This window comes from Podarcis cretensis (genome assembly GCF_951804945.1).
Source record: "Podarcis cretensis genome assembly, chromosome: 5".
Classification (NCBI taxonomy): domain Eukaryota; kingdom Metazoa; phylum Chordata; class Lepidosauria; order Squamata; family Lacertidae; genus Podarcis; species Podarcis cretensis.
In genome coordinates this window covers 92,571,968-92,586,943 of record NC_137174.1, presented here as the reverse complement: position 1 = coordinate 92,586,943, position 14,976 = coordinate 92,571,968, and the positions used below count along the sequence as shown (strand labels likewise).

Sequence of the window (14,976 nt, the reverse complement as noted above, 5' to 3'; positions counted from 1 at the left end):
CCCACATGCAGTTTGGGATGAGTGGCTCCAAAAATTGAAATTAATGGATAAGCCCTTGAAAGTGGGAAAGTTCTCTATGTGCACCTAAGCATCCATGTTAACAAAGAGCTGAACTGGGAAGCTGGTTTATTGTGGGGGCTTTCACACACTTTAAAGTGTGTCTCCCTAAATAGATTAACCAAACCATGTTAAACCTCATCAGCTGGAGCAAACAGAATATTATATAAGGCAGCAAATGGAATAACAGCCTGGCTGCAGGGGACTGTTGCTCCTTTGCGTCTTTATGTACGTAATAGCCTCCAAGTTGTATGTGGTAAGGCATTCCCATTCATTAATTGCACAGTTTTTTGTGCACATAAATTATTGTATAAATCGTTTTACAAAAATATGCTCTTCTACTTTCTTTAGGAAATACATGGAAGTGTTGTATCATCTCTTACTGCTTCTTAAGAAAGTCTGAAGTCCTGTCTCAGGGATTCTTTTGAGTTAGCCAGACAAGGCTGGGCTGATTATGGTTTAGGTAACCAAAAAGTAGAGAATGTGCCTTTAAAAGTGGATTATAAATCTGTTAAATAACTAAAATGTATGGTGCAAATCTGTTAAATAACTAAAATGTATGATGACAAATTTTGCCAAAAGAATGCCTCCAAAAGATGGTGCATTAAGAGGCAGTTCAATGACTTTGGTGTTGTTTGTCTAAGGCAGGGGCCGACTCCCAAGACACTGCAATTTACTCACAGAGTTAAAAACTGGCAGGGATCTAGTCAGTTGTTGAGCTTTTTTTCGGGAGCCAAAGTTGTTAAGCTTCTTTGGGTTTAGCATTGATCTACCAGTGATCTACCACAGATGTCCAGTGATCTACCCAGTAGATCACGATCTACCTGTTGGACGTGCCTGGTCTAAGGCAAAAAGTAGCTTAAGGGCAGCAGTAGCAACACAGCCACACAAATGACCTATAAATAAGACAACTCATGCTGCACAATGCTGTGTTAAGACACACCTACATCACTGTATGCTGACCAATAGCCCGTTCAGTTGCACCCACGCTAAAGAGTGGCATGGAACTGAACATTTAAACATGTCAATCTAGTATATTTTAGTAGTATATTTTTGCATTTCCTTTTGGGCAAAAGTGAATAAAATTAAAAGAAAAAAACATTTCAACTGACAATTTAAATATGACTTCAAATCTTACACAGCTGCTGCTAGTGAGCATCCTCAATACATGTATCCTGTCATTAGGGAAATCAGAAGTCCCTTCTAAATACCCTTCCTGTCTGGTTGTTTATCAGCTCAGACATTACATTCTTTTGTAAACACATTGCAGAAATGCTATAGGGAAAAGCAAATGGCAAGAAGCAATTTCGGTTGTGTGTAATCAATACACACAGAGCTTTATTTTTATGTCAAATTCATATGCACTACTTGATATATTTAAAGACAAAGGGGAATAGTTTCACAGGGCAATTTTTGAGAGCATTTAGCGTTTGGTAGGAAAAGAACTAGGTAAACGGCTAAGGGGAAGAGGTGGGGGGTCGAATGCTTCAGTTCCCACATCTGAAAAGCTAGCACTAGAAATTTGGAGCAGATTGATCTAGCCCTAAAAGTAAGCATAATAAGGATGAAAAGAAATATTTAGTCCTAATATTAACTATTTCACAGAAGGAAATTCAACAAAGAGCTGCTTGGGACAGAAGGGAAGGTCCTTCTTTGTATCTCACACCATAGACTCTGTAACTCACAGCTGACCAGAACAATAAGCCCATCCACAGCAAGCTGTGAAAAGCTAAAAAGAGACCTCCCCGTGCTCATCTTAAAAAAAAAAATCTGCATCCAGATTCACCATCTGCTAGGCCCTCCACAGAGTTAACGTATCTCTGGGCATTTGAGACATACCAGGGGGCGGGGGGGGGGGGAGACACACAAGTCCCCATGCACACTGCAATGCCAGAGGTCCTTGGGGAAAAATGGGGTAGCCATAGGGCCAGGAGAGGAAGCCGGCACACAACATACATTAGTAACCTCTTCACTCATTTTTGTGCATAAACTCAGGGAGGTTAAAAGAAGGTAAAATGCTGCATTCTCCCCCACTCCTTTAATATACGTGTGCAGTGTAGTGGCAATGATAATCTGTGTAACTAATGATGAATAAATGCAAAGGATAGTAGTTGTTATTTCAAATTAAATTTCCCCGGAATAAAAACACGTGTACAGTTCTGCACATAGTAACTCAACTATTTTACACCAAGGCACAAGTCTAAGGGTGCTTTTGCAAGGCAATTTATTGTGAACTCGGTGCTGGTCATGCATGCAAGTTTCGCATAGAGTCCACTTGGCAACGTCTTCTTCAGATGCGGTGTCATATTATTTTTCCATTAAATCAGAAACACTATTACCATTTCCACAGAAAATCCAGGTATTGTTTTTTTTAACCAAGCAGAAATGATAAATCTGGATAAAATAGAGAGAAGAAATGGGGTAGTATTTTGATGAGCACGACATTGTGGAAGTGCCCTACATGAAACCCATCCATTACAAACTTGAAACCAATTCCTGTCTTGTTATATTATCTGTTCAGACTTGTAGCCCCACTCTAGGTCCATGACCAAAGGATCACAATAATATTTCTTTAGATGACGGGGTTTGTCCTAAGGCTACCCAAAAAGTGAAGACTGAAGCGGAGAGGTAACCCACAAAAGAAAGCCAGGCTGCTGTTCTTCAAGCATTCTCTAGAAGAAAAGAGATTTCTGGCAGATGCTTTTTCTGTTTGTCATGCCTACTAAAATTCTCTCTTCTTTGTTACACTTTTAAAAATGCACAATGCTCCTATCCCCCTTTACATGTGGAAAAAGAATGTGAAACACAGCTTCCCATGTTAGAGTCCTACACACCACACTGACTCTCTCTTTCTCACAACAGTTTCATTCATGTGAATGAAAACATAAAACAAAAAACAAAAGTGATTGTAATTATGACCCGAATACTTGGAATGCTAGACATGAGTTGATTTTGATCTAATTAACTTTCACAATAAAAGCAAATACTCCAGCCAGACTGGTTTGTGGATTAGACTGTAATGATTTTCCAATCTATTCCAGGTACCTTATTAGTTTCAGTCTATGAGCCATGATTCTATGTCTGTTTTGAGCCATGATTCTATGTCTGTTTTGGGGGTAAAATATACTATGCATTGTAAAAGTCTTTTTGGAGCTAGACAAGTTGACTGCAGTAATAGCTGGAACCTACTGAAAAATTGATCTATGTGGAATTAAATGTGCTAAGTAGCTTCTAAATTACACTGCAAGCTGATGCACTCTTAACTTGGTCCTGAAAATCATTATTACATATATCAATAATGATTTCCTATGGGATACAGAAAGGGGGAGAAAGGGTTTTCCAAAGGTGGAAATGACTAGCAGGATATTCCAGGGTTGTCCTGATGAAAGAACAGGTGGAACAATGTCGTGGACACAAGGACGCTTTGCAAAAGGAAATTCCAGGTTATATGGCAAAATGAGTTATTGAGGGATACAGAATGCTTTTGAAGCATGTAGGGAAGAGGATGTGGGGAAGAAGAGGTAAAATTTAGACTTTACATGGACTGAGACAAGTGGAGGAAGGAAAGGAGGCAGCATAAGTTGTTAACACAACAACATTTATTCAAGTTGTTCTTGATATTTTCTAGAATAACAGGGAGTGAACTATAAACCCCACGAAGTGCTAGGGTTTAAACTTCTTCCTGTTTTTTTAAATATAGAATAATCTATCTAATACACACAAACTTACTTTTAATGTCTTATTTGTGAATTTGGATTATACTTGATGACTCCCCAAGGAGAAGGAATTTCAAAATTGTGGAGGAGCCCTTGAGAATGGAAGAACCCCCAACGCAGCATAACCTTGATTAAGTCAAAATTTAAGGAAGTCCCTGTTTTCAAATGGGAGAAACTGCCAATATCTCAGTAGCAAAAGCTACCAGATTCAATCCACAGCCACTCTAGGTAGGTCTGGGGAAAACTCCTGCCTCAATCCCCAGAGAGCCACTAACAACACTGAGAGGGGGAGCAATCCAAACTCCCTATCCCCCGCCCAGTGAAAAAGGGGGTTGGATTGCTCTGCCAACTGGATGGATGGTCTGCTTTGGGCATAACCTTATCAACCAGATGGAGTGAACAGAAGGCATCCTTGATCAATGGAAAGAAGCAATAAGGTGCTCTCTCTGGTACACAGAGGTTAAGCAATTTAAGGTGTGGTGTCTAAATCAAGCACCTGAGTTGTGCTTCAAAGAAAGCAATGCAGGCCAGAAACACTGGTGCTACTGGATATCTTCAGTGTGCTTATATCCAAGCTACTGACACGGAAGCCACTTTGAAGCATACACTTAATCTCAGGTGTATGTGTTTAGAGGTGGAGCAGGAGTTCCAGTTCCTGAGGCGCCCACCCGCAGGGTGCAGGCACGAGGGGTGGGGCGCAGAGGATTAAAAAGCCTGCTATGGCACCCTAGCCCTTGCTGCTCACATCACCAGAGTGCAGCGGCGTAGCGTGGGTTGTCAGCACCCGGGGCAAGGCAAGTAATTTGCGCCCCTAACCCGGGGCAAGGCAAGTAATTTGCGCCCCTAACCCGGGGCAAGGCAAGTAATTTGCGCCCCTAACCCCTAACCTGCCGCCTCTGCCAGCTTCTTCTTGCTGCTGCCTGGGCTGGGGTATTTACGGTAAGGTAGCCACGGTGGTGGCGGCAGGTCCGTGTCAGGTGATCTGAGGCGATGCCGCTTGCCCGGAGGAGGGCAGAGAGGTGAGGAAAATGCAACATGGCTCAGCAGCTGCAGCAGCAGCAGCGGTGGCGGGGCTGTGAGGAGGGGCTGCCTGGCGCGCCCTCCGCGGCCCTGACGCACAGGGACCGCGGCGAGCGCTGAGAGCCGCTGCCTGCCGGACGCCTTCAGCTCGGACGCGCGCACAGCTCGTCGGTTCCGTGAGACATGGGGTTCTGCTACAGCCTGCGCCCGAGGCTCTTCGGCGACTCCGGAGGTGGCGAGCGCCCCCCCAGATGTTGCGCCCGGTGCGGCCGGCCCCCCCTGCACCCCCCACGCTACGCCACTGCCAGAGTGACCCTTTGGATTGGAGCCAAGCAGGGCTGAGCTGAGCTGCCTACCTGCCTGTACAGGTGGAAGCCCAGCCAACCAACACAGCACTTGGCAGGTTTGAAGCAGGTGCCCCCAGCATGGTCCACTGCTCCTCTCTGGAGACATTGGTTCATCTGACGTCCAGGATAGGAGTGCCAGGCTACACCACACTGGGAGTGTCTGCGTGGAGGCACCCGGTTTGTGCCCCCTCAAAAACCTGTGCCCAGGGCCATAGCCCCTCTGGCACCTGTACAAGTCAAATTGATTTAGTATAAGAAACGTGCAGATTAAAACTTGCAGTAATATGAGCCTGACTGTATGCTCCGTGTCCCACTGAAGTCCAATGGTCTTGATCTTTTGCAAACACAATTTAAAGAAATACTATAGTATGATGTATTTGTGGGCAGGATTTGAACTATGAGCAATAGAAGGAATTAGAGATTATTGTGGTCTTACTATGGTAGAAGAGAGAGAAGAGAGAGTACAGCAAGGGGGAGAAAGAAAAAACACAATGGAAGATGGGGTGAAAAGTCGACAAAAGAAAAGAAAAAATATTATGTACAGTGGTACCTCGGGATGCGAACGGGATCCGTTGTGGAGCCCCATTCACATCCTGAACGCAATGCAACCCTCGACGGTGCGTGCACGTGTCGTGTTTTGCCGCTTCCGCGCATGCACGTGATGTCATTTTGAGCATCTACGCATGCGCGAGCGGCGAAACCTGGAAGTAACGTGCTCTGTTACTTCCGGGTTGCCGCAGAGTGCAACTCGAATGCGCTCAACCCGAAGCACATTCAAACCGAGGTATGACTGTATTAGAATGTATATGTGAATTTTTAAAAAGTTAATAAAATATAACTCAAAAGGAAAGAACTTTTGCAAAAAAAACCAAACCCTTATAAGCGTCTTCTTTTTTTTAAAAAAAAAGATATTTATTTATTTTTTAACAGAAAAGAGAAAAAATAAAAAAGAGAAGAGAAAAAATAAAAAAGAGAGCGTCTTCTAATGTATGTATATATGTATGTATGTTTTTTTCAAATGCAGGCTTCTGTTTTCTCTTTCTTGTTTTCTTCAGCTTGAGGTCCACTTTCCACTTTCTTCTAATGTAAATCAGGAATGGAGAACCTCAGACTCTCCAGGCCTCTCTTTCTGCCCAGGTTACACCCCCTACCAGCCCTCCTTGAGTGTTTTGCCTGGCTGGAATGTGTCCTTCAGACGGAAAATTGGAAAGTGGAAAGCGGCCCTCAAGCTGAAGGAAATAAGAAAGGGAAAGCAGAAACCTGCATTTGAAAAAACAAACAAATATTTGCACAGAAAGCCATATTGTAATCTGCCTCCTAATTTATTTTAAAGATGGATGGACTTCTCTCAAAGTAGGAAGTTGGGCTAAATGACCTTTTGATACCTTCCACATTTTGAAAATGTAATTAATAAAACTATTTAGTATCTGTCTTTCTAGCATTCATGGTGGAAGGCATTAAAAATAAAACCAATAACACATATTTAACAAACATACTATGATTCCATACCACATACAGATATAATCACCGCACAACATACATATCATAATGATACTGTTGGGAGCAACAGTTGAAGTTTTTGTGTCAAAGCACCGTATCAAAAAAACATTTATTATAGAACACCATCAAACCTCTGGTCTGCTATAATTTATGTTTACTTATAATCAGAACTTTACCAATTGTTTCAGTTATGCTTTTCATCCCACTTACAGAGCCTATATACTACTACATATTGGGTTTAAAATGTATGTAAAGCATACTACATTAATTAGTAGTAGCCAGTTGGCAATGGTAGTAACAGCAACAGCAGAAGTAGTAAAATAAATGAGAACATTAAAAAAAACCAGTACTTAATGCTAAAATTCCCTGACCTATCATCAATGTTTAGAGTACAAATTCATTTTAACTACTTTTTTTTTTAAGGTAAATATGTCAGAATCATCTGCAGGCTGCAACTATCTCAGCTTAGATGACAGCATTTCAAATCATCTCAATTCATCCACATTATCAATTAAACAAACATGATGCCATTACCAAACCCAACTGCAAATATTCAGATTCCTCCCCCCCCCCCCATCACACTGAAGGTTATCTCCCTGGTAGCTCTGGAAAAAAAAAAATCAGGTGACAGCCATTTCCCATGATGCTTTAAGGGCTGTCAAGCTGTCCATCAAGTTGTCACCTGACCAATCGTTCCCATGGTTCTTTTAGACTCTCCGTATGACAAATTGAAAGGCGCTATTATCTGCTTGTGGTGAAAAGGAGCTGCTTCAGCTTTGATAAGATATCACTAGTCCCAGGTGAGAGGAGGCTGACAGCACATCAAGACAAGACAACACATGGAAACACTGAACACAGGAGCCCCTTGGTTTACAAACATCTGTTGTCATTATTTATTATCCTTCTCCCTGGTTTTAGTTTCAGACTTTGTCCTATGCTGGCTTGAAAGAAGGCACTCCACTTTCAGTAGGCAAGTCTGAACGGCTGCTCTTACCACAGCTATTGGGTGCTTAAAACAGGCAAATAACAACAGCCGTTATAGCTACCTACCTTACTTGATACAACTTGTGCTTCAAATGTTCTGGGAGTCTCATGGTGAATTATTTCAGAAGAAATGAGAAACCCTGAAAGATAGGAAGATTCCTTTTTTTTTTAGTTGCCTTTAAACTCAACAGTAAATGTTGATATCTGTGTTTATTAGGCAGTCCTTCCTATCCCAGGATTTGTGGTTCCTATCGCCCAGTCTTAGCACGAGCACCCAAATTTATCTTTCAGAGCTCTCAGACCGAAAACAATGTGTTTGTTATTTATTGTGAGGTGGTGACAAGGATAAAATGTAGCTGGTTGCTAACATCCCCACCTTGTGTACAAATCTTTTCTTGCATGCAGTTTCATAATGCCACGGAGGTGTATTATCATTTTGGATAGCTGTGCCAGGCAATTATTAGGGGAAGACAGTTCAATTATTTTGTAAAAGAAAATTGGGGTTAGGAGGCAGGTCAAGAGGAATAGGCACACCTGAAATATATAGTGAATGACTCATGACAATAAGGTTTCAATAATATGGAAGTTCAACAGAGGATGAAAACACACACTCCGTAGCATCAAGACACCAGAGACAGGGATTTCATGTGAATACTTTTAAATACTTTGAAATACAATACTTTTAAATGGAGGCAGTTCACACTTTCAGCTAAGGGATAAGTCATTAAGAGCACAATCAGCACATATACAGCACAATACTGGGGCAAGGGGGGTATTGTTTTTGTTGGTTAGCATGTTATGTATTTTTGTGTTTTTATATTGTAAACTGTCCTGTGATCCTTGGATGAAGGGCGGTATAGAAATTCAAATAAATAAATAAATCCACTAAGTTTAAGGGGGCTTTCTTCCAAGTAAGTAGATGTAGAATTGCAGCCTTCGTGATACCAATGGATATTTCATTGCGCTGCAGCAGAGGGAGAGAAGGAGGTCACTATCAGTTGTGCTGAAAGACCAGCAATGTTTGGCGCCTCCTCTCCTGGAACTGTTTTCATTCTAGTTGGTTATTCTAAGAACTAAGCCTCTGTCAAGTTTTCAGGTAAATAGCAGAGTAAAAGTGCTTCAAATAAAAAAAAATATTTAATGCAGGACTGAATCAGTGCACAGTAGCATGTTTGTGGTTAATCCCAACATGCTAGCAATCACCTATTAGCCAAATTGCTTTACAAAACTTCTCATATATAATCCCCACCTGCAAGCTTGGAACAGCATGTTTTGACCCACATGGGCTCCCTGGGGTTTGGAGATAATAGCTTGAATTATCACATCATGACACCAAGAACCCTCCTGCCTCACAACTACTAAAGATGCTAAAGGTATCATTTTATGATAGTGTGGTATGGTGTTTAGTGTGCTGGATTAGGACCTGGGAGACCTGAGTTCAAATCCCCAATCAGACATGAAGCTCACTGAGCTAGCTGCTATCTCTCAAACTTAACCTATGCTACAGTACCATTAGCATTAGTATTGCTAATAGTAATAATAATTGTTGTACTCTGCAATGGACTGAATGAGATGTGAGAACGTAGCCAGCTAACTATTCAAATCCCCACATTTCTAAATAGAGGCTTGTGCTATTTTTGGTAAGGTATCATCCCTTGTTGCTACCACTGCTATCAGTGGAAAGGTTAAATTCAAATAGTGGCCTCTGTGCCTGAATTCCTAGTTATCTGGATAGGACTGAGAAATGAGTCCTCACAATTGCAGGCCATTAATCAGCCTCTTTTGTACTTGGTGGCAGTTTGAGAAATCAATCTGACTTATTTCAATTCTAAAGAATTTGCTCTTATTTTAAAAGAGAAATATTACATGGGCACACAAATTGATGTGGAACAGACACAAGAAAGATACCTTTAAACCACATGAAAATGCATTTTGGTAAAACAAATAAACCCATCTCATAATCTAGGGCAGAGGTTTTCAACCTGTTTGGCTCCCCTGACCAACTACATTCTTCCTGCAGCACCCTTGTGGGGCTCAGGAGCCCAGTTATGTCACCCCTTCCTGCAGAACTGGCAGCCCCTCAACCCCTTTTCGAGCAGCCTCCCTTGTGGAGAGTTCTCTCCTTGGCAGCCGCAGCTGCTGCCCCTGGTTTCTGACCTGCCCGCCCCCCCCTGCCCCAAAGAGAGGTGCCTCCTCACACAGTACCCCCTGGCCATCCCCAGAGGCACCATTTGCCTAGGGAGCTTGTAGCCAGGGCCGCTGCAACTAACAGCTCTGCAAACCTTTGGGAGGCAGAGACGTGAGAGGGCATCAGAGGAAGAGAGGAAAGGAAAGAGGGACAGAGGCCAGTGTTGCCTGTGGCACCATCACTCAAGGCACCCCAGGGTGCCACGGCACACTGGTTGAAAACCGCTGCTCTAGGGCAAAATTGTGCTGGTCACTTCTTACAATTCCTATCTCTATAGTTGATCTCAGAAAAAGACTGCAACTATAACAGACTGTGAAGTATTAAATTAGTTCCATGTGGTATAAAAGTCTCAAGTGCGGTGTAGTGGTTAAGAGCGGTAGACTAGTAATCTGGTGAATCGGGTTCGCGTCTCCACTCCTCCACATGCAGCTGCTGGGTGACCTTGGGCCAGTCACACTTCTCTGAAGTCTCTCAGTCTCTCTCACCTCACAGAGTGTTTGTTGTGGGGGAGGAAGGGAAAGGAGATTGTTAGCCGCTTTGAGACTCCTTCGGGTAGTGATAAAGCGGGATATCAAATCCAAACTCTTCTTCTTCTTCTTCTTCTTCTTCTTCTTCTTCTTCTTCTTCTTCTTCTTCTTCTTCTTCGAACCTCTAAACATCTTTGTAACAATACACATTTGTCAGGCGCAGCCCATCAATGGGGTGAGGTGAAGCCATTTGCCTCAGGTGGTAAATTTGACCCCCTCCGTCTTCTCCCCATGCCCACTGCTGCCAGCCCTGCCTTCACCCTCACCGATACCACAGCACTGTTGCCTTCACCACTGTGTCATGGCAGCAGTGCAGGCGCAGCCACAGGTGAGGGTGCAGTGGCAGTGCTCCAGGCACAATGGCAGAGGCAGGGAGGGGGCTGCACTGTAGTATGTTGCCTACTGTGGGAAAATGTCTAGGGCCAGCCCTGTTTGCGCAGTGTTTGTGTCCGGTTCTGGGCGCTACAATTTAAGAAGGATATTGACAAGCTAGAATGTATGCAGAGGAAGGCAACCAAGATGATAAAAGATTGGAAACTAAGCCGTATGAGGAACAGTTGAGAGAGTTGGGTATGTTAAGCTTGGGAAAGAGGAAACTGAGAGGAGATAGCCATTTGCAAATATCTAAAGGACTGCCTTTAGGATGCGGGTGGCGTTGTGGGTAAAACCTCAGCGCCTAGGACTTGCTGATCGTCAGGTCGGCGGTTCGAATCCCCGTGGCGGGGAGCGCGCCCATTGCTCGGTCCCAGCGCCTGCCAACCTAGCAGTTCGAAAGCACCTCCGGGTGCAAGTAGATAAATAGGGACCGCTTACTAGCGGGAAGGTAAACGGCATTTCCGTGTGCTGCGCTGGCTCGCCAGATGCAGCTTGTCACGCTGGCCACATGACCCGGAAGTGTCTTCGGACAGCGCTGGCCCCCGGCCTCTTAAGTGAGATGGGCGCACAACCCCAGAGTCGGATACGACTGGCCCGTATGGGCAGGGGTACCCTTACCCTTACCCTTAAAGGACTGCCACGTGAAAAATGGAGCAAGTTTGTTTTCTCCTGCTCCAGAGGGACCAATGGGTTCAAGTTACAAGAAAGCAGATTCCAACTAAACATCAGGAACAACTTTCTGACATTAAGAGCTGTTTGACAGTGGAACAGACTCCCACTAGAGGTGGTGGAATCACCTTCATTAGAAGTTTTTAAGCAAAGGTTGGATGGCCATCTGTCATGGATGCTTTAGTTAAGATTCCTGCCTTGCAGGGGGTTGGACTAGATGACCCTGGGGGCCCCTTCCAACTCTACAATTCTATGATTCTATGATTGGGTGTAATGTTCAGCATCCTGAAACTTTCAGAGTTGCTTTTTTATCTTTAAACAAGCTTCTAGTTGTTAAGACTGCAACCTGAAACCACATGGGTTCTGCCTGAAGAAAATTACAGAACCCAGAAGGGGAGCTGAGATTTTCCAGTAGCCAGAGGGTGTGGCTTCCTACAGGTAATGGGGCTGTCCATCCTATTTGTCCATCCTCCTGTGGCAAATGGGAGCAGAATAAATTAAGCAAAGTAAGCATTTATTAAAAATATTCAGAATTCAAATGACCTCCATGTAGAGTTTCTATTTTAGTACAGTCAGTACACCAACCCAATATCATCGTAACAGAATCATAAAGTTGAAAAAGGCCTGAAAATAAACTGATTCAAATTGCTTCCCAAGGCACCATGCCCATCACACATCAGCCTTCTACAGGTTAATATACAAAACACAAACTGCATTGTGCTACAAGTTGAGAAGGCACCAACAAAGTGAACAACTCCAATTGCCTTCAGGACATACAGGACCAAAGGACAAAAGCTATGAGCCAAATCATATTCCGCAGGGGAATCCAGGAACAGCGAAAGAAGCAAATCAATCATGAAATGGAGTTTGAATATCAATGGATGTTCTGAAGGCTTGGAATTCTGTAAAATATGGTTTTTAGTGCTGCAGAATTCCTGTTTCTCCCTCCAGAAGAACTAGCAAGGAAGTTCACTTTTTTAAAAAAAAAAACAAAATGCAAAGCTCATGGTGAACTTAATAGAAAGCTTGTCTACAACCCCCCAATACTTATTGTATCTTTGATGAATTAAAGAGAAATCCAAATTGATTTGTTAACACATGAAGAAGGCCTGCATTTTTCTAGCATCTTTATGACTTCATCTGAACACCAGTTGCTACATTACATTGTGGTAAGGATTAATTTTATTTTTCATAGACTTAAGAACCTCAACATCTGGAAGAAACTTTATATTCATTAGTGAAAACTAATGATCTGTTAGGGCTACTTCTGTGATGGCCAAGAGACCCCGCAGCAAACAGAACAAAAATGATTCTTAAGAAATTTCTCAATTAATTGGAACCCTGCAATAACTATTTCTCAACTTTGTAAAATGACACAGCTTAATGAGTCCAGTGGATACATTAATAATTGAATAAAAATAGCCTTCAATTTGAAGAAAGAGCACCACCAGTTCAACAGAGTTAAATGTTAGGGGGACAAAAACCTCTTTTGATGTGTGTGCATTTAATATAACAAACCAATCATGATACGAAAGATCTAGACAAAATTTAACAATGCAACATGATCCTTTGAAAACTTTATTTCCCTTTCCAATTGTGAACAATAAAGTTTTCTACATTAGCAACTGTGTAGCTGAAAGAGGGGAATGTGTAATTCATTTCCAGAAGCCAAGCCAAAAAAGAAGAAAAAAATGAAGAAGGGAAAAATTGGATTCTCTTCTGTCGGCCTCCTGTGTAAAAAATTTTCTCCTTATCATCTCATCTAGTCATATCTTTCTGCAGTTTGAATTACCCTCTTTTCCTCAATCTGGTAAGGCAGTGAAAGGATGTTTGTTCTGCTAATTAACTTTATTACCCTGATAACTCCCTGCAGCCTTTGACGAAAACAATTACCGTTCCTCTTTTTTTCCCCCACTGGCAAAAAAGAAAAAAAGAGACTATTAATTAGAAATGAGGCCCCAGTCCCTGCCATGTTAGCCTACCACGTTCTCAGACCCTCAAGCGGGATAGCATTACATTGTCAGTAGTAATTTAGCTCTCATCTGTCTCTGCTAATTATTGTCACATTCATCAAATTCATCAACAAAAGTGCTCTCAGAAGGATTGCATATTTGCAGTTAATACAGCATAAACTGGTATTACCCATCACCACATTTGTGATGATGAGAGGGACACAACTTATTCATCCCTAATTAGAGCAAGCTGGGTAATTAATTATACATTCCGCCTTATTACTTCTGAGTTCCCAGATATTGTTTGTCTAAAAAGGAGGAGAGGGGGAGAGAAGGGAAGAGGGGTAGGAGGAAGAGAGAGAAGCCTGAAAATGTAAAAAAAAAAAAGGGGGGGGGATAAAAAAGGGGAAAAAAATGTGTGATGTGTTTTGTCACATGTGCTTTGCCATAATTCCCACCTGACAAACTAGCTGATTCAGTAGAAAATTGCAAGTTGTCAGCAGCAGAATAAACTGCCGTAATAGCTGATTAATGATCAGCACCTGTGACAGGTGCTATACGGGACTGTAAACTTAGTTTGATTAACAGTCACTGGACGAATAAATATTAGTGACAGTCACTGGAGAGCAAGTTTGCTTGTTTGCTTTCTGTGTTAACAAACCTTGCACATTAAAGTTATTGATATTTTCTGTGGCATTTCTATTATCAAGTTTTTTTATTATTATTATTGAAAATCATCTACCAACCTCACCAAAAGGTTCAGTTATGGCCAGATTGCAAAATAAGTAGTGTTTTGACAAGGTGACCAAGCAGGATTCAAAACTTTACACAACAACAATTAGGAATTTTGCATGTAGTCCATCTGTCATTAATAACAATGTTGTTGTTTTTTTGTAGTATACACATCTTGCAGGAGCAGATGTTGATCTTTCCACTCCTAAAATATAAACTCTGTCACCAAAAAATAAGTTTCCACACTCACATTACATAAAGTCAAGAAAACATGACATGATTTTCTTCTCTGGGTAAGGTGGGATAGAAATTTAATATACAAAAGGAAATAAAGAATATTTACATGTATATTCATTTTTCCCAGTGTAGCTCAAGAGAAAACCTGGATTTCTGCATGATTTGTGTTTGGTTCAGTTTTGAAACACATTTTGTCATGCAGTGAGCCAGCCATGAGTCTCTATTTACAGTACTCAACTTCTTTTGGAAGATTGGCTGTAGCATGAGGAATTATAACTAGAAAAGATATTAAAACAATCACAATTTATTCTACATAAGACTGAGTCAAATTAGGCTGACTAAGCCAATGAAGTATCAGTGAATCGCCAAAATGAAAGTTTGTGTTCTGAGTGTGCAGTTGGCAAGAATGCAGTTCTAGTGAGAAGCGCATCATCCACCATCCATCTCTGGAAAGCTGCAAGGTTGTGCTTGTGCTGCAGATCAAAACACCAGGACCATAAAGGGGCATCAGATCTTTTGGGAACACTTCACTCTATAATAAGCAGACAAAGACATGGAGCAATTCAATGCTGTGCTATGACAAATGTTCCCTCTGTGAAACATTTGTCAAAGCACAGGGAGCTTGCGAGACAGAATAATTCCCCTCTCCACCCACTTTGGGCTCTTCTGCGG

The 14,976-nt window shown here is 42.2% G+C and overlaps 1 protein-coding gene across 14 annotated transcripts in view; it reads right to left on the bottom strand.

The window, feature by feature from the left end:
* Nucleotides 1–14,976, bottom strand: part of LOC307217112 (uncharacterized protein) — a 479,205-nt gene that overhangs the window by 206,899 nt on the left and 257,330 nt on the right. For 2 of the 14 annotated variants that reach the window (XR_013839392.1, XR_013839393.1), the window contains exon 5: nucleotides 7,691–7,764. The exons of 11 other annotated variants lie outside the window; for them this stretch is intronic. The gene's annotated coding sequence lies outside the window, so the exon portion shown is untranslated. Of the gene's footprint in view, nucleotides 1–2,594; nucleotides 2,730–7,690; nucleotides 7,765–14,976 lie in introns of those variants that run through there. One more of the 14 variants, XR_013839394.1, reaches the window with a different exon arrangement.